Below are 8534 nucleotides of genomic sequence, written 5' to 3'. Positions count from 1 at the left end.
AGAGTTCAAATGGACTGCGACAGCTGTGAGAAGTTTTGAATTGCTAAAGAAGAAGGTGACATAACAACCTATGTTGGCACTTCTGAATTTTAGTAAAGTGTTCCAAGTGGATTGTGATGCTAGTGGCAGTGCTATTGGGGCTATATTGAGCCAAGAAGGTAAGCCCATTGCATATTTTAGTGAAAAATTGAATGATGTGAAGAAGAAGTATTATGTTTATGATCAAGAGTTCTATGCAATAGTTTAAGCCTTAAAGAAATGGAGGCATTATTTATTGCCAAAGGAATTTTTTTTATATACTGATCATCAGGCATTATAGTACCTAAATAGCAAAGGTAAATTGAACCAGAGGCATATGAAGTGGGTAGAGTTCTTGCAGAGCTATACATTTGTGTTGAAGCATAGAAGTGGAAAGTCTAATAGGGTTGCAGATGCATTGAGTAGGAGGCAGTTGTTGCTTACAGTAATGAAAGTTGAAGTAGTTGGGTTTGATGAATTCAAGAATCTATACCCTAAGGATCCTAATTTTGTTGAAGCATGGAAAGCTTGTAAAGAACCTGTTGTTGTAGACATAACCAAGTGGTTAGACTATTTGATTTAGGATGGTATGTTGTTCAAGGTCAGTCAATTGTGCATTCCAAGGAGTTCCACGAGGGAAAATCTGATTAAGGAGAAATATAGTGGAGGGATGGTAGGACATTTTGGTCTAGATAAGACCATTGCCATTCTTAGAGAACATTATTTTTTGCCTCAAATTTCACAAGATGTGAAGAAGTTTGTACAGAGTTGTCAGGTTTGTCAAGCGGCCAAGGGATTTACTCATAATACTAGACTATATCAGCCATTGCCTGTTCCATCAAAGCCATGGGAGGACATAAGTATGGATTTTGTTCTTGGATTGTCTAGGACACAAAGGAGTAATGACTCAATATTTGTGGTGGTTGATAGGTTCTCCAAAATGGCACATTTCATTCCATGCCACAAAACTCATGATGCCATCCATATTGCAGACTTGATTTTCAGAGAGGTGGTGAGACTACATGGTCTCCCAAGGAGTATAGTTTCTGGCAGAGATACTAAATTTGTGGGGTATTTCTGGAGAACATTGTGGAAGAAGTTGAGAACGGACTTGAAATTCAATTCCACACATCACCCGCAAATTGATGGCCAAACAGAAGTGGTAAACAAAAGTCTGGGCAATTTGCTGAGAACTTTAGTGGGGGATAAGCCCAAGGGATGGGATTTGATTCTACCACAAGTAGAATTTTCTTATAATAACTTTATAAATAGGAGTACTAGTAGATCACCATTCCAAATTGTATATGGAAGTAGCCCAAGGACTGCACCAAAATTGAGGAAGATGGAGCAAGGGGAGAGGACAAGTGCTGATGCAGAAGAATTTGCTGAACGTATCAAGCACCTACATGAGGAGGTCCAGGCACACATTATCAAGATGAATCAATAGTATAAAGCTAGGGCTGATCAAAGGAGAAGATATAAGGAGTTCCAAGTAGGGGATCTAGTCATGGTACACTTGAGAAAGGAAAGATTTCTAGTAGGTACTTACAACAAGTTGAAGATGAAGAAATTTGGCCCCTACAAAATTCTGAAGAAACATGACTCAAGAAATGCATATGAGGTGGAGTTGCCAGATGAAATTCAAATTTCTCCTATCTTCAACATTGCAGACTTAACAGAGTATCATGATGATGGTGCAGATGAGGGGTTGATGCTAGAGCCATGTCCAATTCCTACTTCTAAGAAGGAGGAGATAGAAGAGATTATGGATAGTCATGTGGGCAGGAGTACCAGAAATAGGAAGTATGAAGAGTATCTGGTTAAGGGGAAAGGACGGTCGATAGAGGACTCAACTTGGATATCAGTAGCTGAGGTTTCCCATTTGGGATTTCCTCTACCATCCATAAAGTGACAGGGTCACTTTTCAATCTACCCTGGGTGTCTAATGCAGGAGCATCCAAAGGTATAAGGGCAATCCTGTGTCACCCAAAAAAAATACCTAGACATAGTTTTTGTTTCATGTGTTTTCATTTTTGGATACCCATTTGGGTCAAATAAAGGTTCCAACTCTCACAGTTCCACTATTAGTGTTTTGGGTTAGAGTTTTTTAAGCACCTTGGGATACATATAAATGCTGGAAAAATAGGACTATGTAATTGAGCCATAATTATGGTGATTTAGAAGGTGTAAATTGGAGGGATGATTAAAATTTTAATTTAGAACATTCCATAGAAAGAATCAGGTCAAAAGGCTGCACGATTTGAAAGTTATCACAGTTTTTCAGTTTCTAGAGACCTCCTAAGAATGCTTCAAAGTTAGGTTCGAGGCACTAAATTACCTTGTATAAGCCTGAAAAATGGGGGAGGAGCAAAGGTTGTCCATAGGGCTATAGAGCACTCCGAGAGCTTTCCAAAAATGTAAACGGTTCATCAATCGGAGCTACGATTCAAAAGTTATGCCTCCCAAAAGTTCGGCTACTATTTCTGGATTCTTCTAATTTTGCACCGACTTCTAAAGCGACTTTTGGAGCCTTCCATTTTGGTAGTGGATGCTAACTAGCATTTTCTAGAATGTATTCCTAATCCTTAACCCTTTGGGGTCTATTTAAGAACATTTATGGCATTGTAAAAGGCAGTTCAGAGTGGAGTTTGAGAGAAGGTACTAGAAGAAGAAATTATCTCCAGATTTATACTATTGTAAGCCCATAGGGCATGTTTTGGAGTCTATTCTCTCCGCACTGAGTGTATTAGCATATTTTCATAGTTAATAAAGTTTTCCCTTTCCTATTGTGTCCATTCTGTTCTTCGGTTGTGTCTCCATCATTTTGATAAAGCTAAATGGAAATTGGGAAATGGAGAAAATATTAATTTCTAGCATGATGATTGGCTTAGACCAAGGCCTCTATGGAACATAGATCCATTTCAAAAATGGGCTAATGATTGTATGGAAAGATATGGGAGTAAGGTGAGTGATTATAGGGTCCAAAATGAGTGGATTGATCTGGCCGAGATGTCCCTGGAGCTCAAGTCGTTGATGGACATGGTCAGGAATATACCCCTATCCCACAACAAGGATTCCATAATCTGGGGGGAGATTGTGAATGTCAATTATACTATAGCCTATGGCTATGAGACTATGCAAAATAATGGACCAATGCCTATTTGGGCCAAAGCTTGGTATTCGAGTATCATCCCAAAAATAAAGATTTTTTTTTCTAGAATATGCTCCAAAATCATATTTTAACGGTGGACAACCTTGCCAAGAGGGGGAATATGATGCCCAATAGATGCATTATGTGCAAAAATCACAATGAGAGTGTTGATCATATCTTTATCCACTGCCATTTCATCAGAATTATTTGGTCTCATTTCCTATCTTTTTTCAATATGACCTAGTGTTTTCCTTCCAACATATTGGGGCTCTTTGAACAAAGGCACCATGGGTTGTTAGGGGATGGTATCATGGACATGTGGAATTGGACCTTGCCCCATGTGTGTTGGGGGGTTTGGAAAGAGCAGAACAAAAGAATTTTTAGGGAGAAGGAAACTAATGCCGACATTGTCTTCCACAAGTGCCTTAACGCTATGCTAGAAAACTACACCAAAATCAAAGGTCCTAACCCCTTTCTCAGCACAAAGGGTGGGGATAATAATAAGAGGGAAGACTACAGATGGACTCTTTCGCTTGAGGGATAAAGCTAATTTTGATGGGGCGGCCAAAGGCAACTCGAGAAAGGCAGGGGTAGGAGGCATCATCAGAAATGCATATGGTAAAGGGATTGTCATTATTTCTATTCCTCTAGGACTTCAAACTAATCATTATACAGAGGCGATTGCGGCTCATCAAACTATCAAATTGGCTTGAGAAATGGGAGTCAAAAATCTTTGGTTGGAAGGATTTTCAAAAAATATTATAGACTGCCTTAACAAGAAGAACATGCCAACATGGATGATAACAAATATCATTGAAGAATGTATCCAACACCTTAAGACCTTTGAAAAAACCTATCTGGCTCACGAGTATAGGGAAGCCAATCAAGTGTCTGACAAGTTGGTTAATTAAGCAGACAAGTACAATGCAGTGGCAAAGTGGACAAACAAACATAATTTCTCATTAGATATTAATGAACTAATTAAAAGGGAAAGGATCTCGGGTAGATTGGGAATCATAAAAGGTTCATCATGATTGTTTATGAGTTATGGGGAATGTGTATAAATATGATGTGTAGGTTAATTATGATTGTTTATGAGTTATGGGGAATGTGTAGAAATGTGATGTGTAAGTATGATAGCACTTGTACTTCTTACATCAACAATATCCATTAACTTACTTTGAGGATTGATTTTGGGCATAAAGTACACAAGGTGAAAGGAAGTTTTGAGAAAAAGACTAGTGCCAAAGATATTTCAGCTTCGAAGGGTATCAATACCATAAATAAAGCTTGCATAGAGGAAGAAATCATGATGGGGGAAAGACACAGGAGGGAACCAAAGGATGAAGCTTAGAAGTGGCATAGACACTCCAAGGTGTAGAGCATTCTGAAAAAAAGTGAAGTCACTAATTTCATAGAATGACTCCATGGATGGAAACCCTCTGTTACCCGAAGCATGGTAAAGAGCTAGAATGAGGGAATTGTTAAAATTGATGGGGTGGAATTCACAGTGACAGAGGATGTTATCTCTATAGTGATTGGTATTTCCATTTCAAGGAAGAAATTCTATAGAGATAGAAAGATTTCAGGGCAAGTGGTGGTTGAATTCACCAAGGATGTAGAGGAAAAGAAGTCTTTGGTGAAGAAGGGTACTTATTATCTATCGAGCACCATTAAACTGTTGTGGAGGTTTGTGTTGCAGGTTATTATCAAGTACATCTCCCTTGACACTAGATTTGATTGCCTTTACACCCACCATTTTGTGCTTATCAATCATTTCAAGTATGGGGCAAAGATATATATTCCCTTCTACCTTTACTCTTCTATTAATGAAAATATTAAAGATTATAAGGAGAAGCATTCTAGCAACCCTGCCTTCCATGAGGGGCTATTCTTGTTAATCTACAATTTTTTTAAGGCTATGTCTATGGGGAAACAAGTTAAGAATAGGAAAGAGGGAAAGAAGGGCAAAGGGGACTCAAACTCGAAGGAGGAAGTTTCCCCACAACACAATTTTGGTAAAAGAATCATAAAAATGGAGAGGAAGGAGAAAAGGTACTTATCGAACCCAAACAAGGTTTTGGCATTTCTTTGGATAGAGCCTATAATGAAAGGGTAGAGGGAATGGATACAGAGGGCGACAATGCTGAAGGGGAGGAGGAGACCTATCTGAGAGAAGGGGAGAGCATGGAGAGGAAGAGGGGTAAGAGAAACATTACCATCAAAATGCCAACCAGCAATGAGGAGGATGTCATGACCTTTAGGGGCCGTAAAAGAGGGAAATTCACGGATTCCAAGGTGGAAAATAGAGGGTGGGGAAGGAAAGGGCAGAGGGGGATATTAATCAAAGTGAAGGGGATGAGCAGGAGCAGGGCTATGAGGAATTCCAACCAGCCAATACAAATGCATGATTATGGGCAAGGATAGGAATGTGGTGTGGAGGAATTTTGACATTGTTTCTACTAGAATGGGGATTAATAGAGAACTAATCAGAACTTTGGTCAAAGAGAATAAAGAGGGAAAAATCCAAATGGAGGAGTTGATTGACCCAACCCTTGTGATTTTTAGCGACACCACTAAGGAAAATCCTCAAATGGATGTTCTCAACAATGCTAAAATCTGCACAATGGATAGCTTTTGCACCACCAAATGGATTTTCCATGAAATCCAAGAGCTCAAATACAGAGTGAGCAACTTGGAGAGGGAGAACTATAGCTTGAAGAACAGGAAAACAAAGGAAGAAAAGAACATAGATAATAGAGTGGAGGTAGTGAAGAGCAGGGTCCAAACTATGGAGAGCTCAATGCATAATATTGCTGAACGAAGCTATCACATTCTCAAAGAGGATAATGATAACATAAAGGTGCTCATTAACAAATTGGAAGAACACAGGGCCAACAAGGAGGAGGATCTTTCCCCCAACAGTGCTAAGGACAGGTCTCCTAAGGACAGTTCAAGGAATAAAACAAGATCCAACACAAAGAAGGATATCTAGGAAACTGACAAAGATTTGTCTAACATGAAGGAGGCAGCTAGAAGAATGTCGGAGCTAGAAATTTGTGCAACAGAAATACTCAGAGAAATCACCTGAGCTGCCTTCCTAGCTTTTTTAGCCGCTCTTGATTTTTTGTCCTGCTCCCCTAGTTTTATCGAGTTTCTTTCTTTTATTTGTGGGGGTTGTTTTAGTTGGTTGCTTTAAGTTAAACTGTTACTTTAAGCATTCCTTTTATGTCTAACTTTTGTTATGTAAGGGTTTCAGGGCCCTGTTAAAACCTATTTTCCTTAATAAAAAATAAGCTATTAGTTTAAGCCTTTTATTCGCTTAATGATTGGGTTTCCTGAATATTGTTGTTTGCAAGGTTTGTATATGGCATAAGATGATAAAATAAGGTTAAGAAAACATATTCACCCTTTACAACACAGACAAAGAGAATGGATTCACAGAGTTTGATGGTCTAATTTGATGAGTACAATTAAAACTATCTATGACAATTATAATTAGAAAATATCTCATTTGTTTGTTTTGATCCTTAACAAATGGAATATTGTCCATCTAATTTACAAGATACCATGGAATCATAATGGTTTTGGTGTTGATCATCCATGATGCCATTAAAGTTGTGGACTGACTAAAAGATTTTATAATAATTGTATGATGTTTTTTAATTGGCTGGATTGTAGATAAGTATAATATGTCTAGAAGAATTGAATAAGTTGGACGGTAGAGAACGCAACACTATATATGTGTTGAAGTCTTGTACAAAAGATAGATAATTAGTGATAAGGATTGATGACGACTAATGCTATTGTTATGGATGTGAGGTTATGTGATCATAAAAAGGAAAGGTACCATAGGAGGTATGAGGTAATATTATTTCAATGCGAAAGTCTGTTGAATTTGAGATTGTTTAAGAAATTAGGCCTATGAATAGTTTGTAGTAACAAGACATAACATTCCTTAAGACTTGATATTGTGGTGAGAATTAAAATTATCCTTGAAACCATTTGTAATGCATGTGATTTGCTGGCTATGACTATTGATAGTCTTATTTGGTAATGATGAACATAGTGAAATTGTGATTCTTTATATATTGGATTGGTGATCCTAATTGAACATGTGTTTTGAGTGATGATAAGTTGCAATGATATGGAAAGTTTTTTTTTATTGTTCTCTCTAATATGTTGAGCTCATTTAATGAATGAAGTGAGAAAGTTGAAGGATTTTGCTTCTTTCTAAGGCTAAAAGAAGTCTGAAATCTATTGGGATCAGAAAAATCCTTGTAGGTTATTAGTTGTTCCATGATGCTCTACATCAATTTTAACGGGTCTTCCATATGGCACAATCAACTCGTCGAACAAGAAAGAAAACCCTTTGAGGTTATTCAACAACTCATTGAAAAATGTCATTTCAAAAATAAAATAATAACCTCTAGAGGGTAATGAAATCCTACAACCTTCATTTAGAACCATGTAGAAGTTTCTTAAAATCAAATACAAATCGAGTTGTTTTGACAAAAAAAGAATCGAGGGCACCCAATAATTGGCATCTTCAAAGTTGTACAATCTTCTTTCTATTCATAGTCACTATTATTTTGTCAATGATTAGAAATGGAATACCATTGATAACCCTTTTTCCTCCCCCTCTAAACTACTTGCACACGACTCTTTCCTTTTTTAAGCATCTCTCCTGACTTAAACTCACATTGGAAGTTTTTTTTTAGATGGTAATTTTTTTGGAGAAATTAGTCCACAAATTAAGAAAAGAAAGGTTGATTCTTAATTTAAACTTCTTTTTTGGAGGGTCCTTCATGTGAAGCTCTCCATTTGAAACCATCTCACATTTATTCACCTCCTTCCTTTTTGCTTATGTACTGCCCAAACTGAGTTCATCAAACATGTTTTTTCATCTTTCCATCATGATAAAAAATTGTGCCTTTCCCTCTTTTCTTCTATACCCATCCTTTTTCTCTTTTAATTTCTAAAAAGCCATTCTTATGGGGTCCTCTACAACTCTCAACTTCATCACCTAGACTTGTATTTAGGTCATTCTAAAATGCTTTTTTAAATTTCACTTCTAGTTTTATTTTCTAATGCTTACTATCTCATCTCATTGCTCTTAAATCGATCTACTTTAAATCAAGACTCTATATGGTCAATTATAACCCCAATGAACTAGCTAACACTGTCCATAATCTATTTTTAACTTCAAAAATTTGAGGATCACACTTGGATTTTAACACACATCCTCAAGGAGTTGTTTGCCCTATACCCTCATAGGTTGTCCATGACTCCTAAAATGATTCAACTATCTAGTATCATGTTTCAATGTGTAGCTAATTGGTGTTTGATTTTATTAGTTTGATTT

This window comes from Cupressus sempervirens, chromosome 1 (genome assembly GCF_028749045.1).
Source record: "Cupressus sempervirens isolate cs-2001-9-10 chromosome 1, ASM2874904v1, whole genome shotgun sequence".
In the NCBI taxonomy this organism is placed as follows: domain Eukaryota; kingdom Viridiplantae; phylum Streptophyta; class Pinopsida; order Cupressales; family Cupressaceae; genus Cupressus; species Cupressus sempervirens.
The sequence above is the reverse complement of the archived record's forward strand: the minus strand, read 5'-3'. Positions refer to the sequence as shown.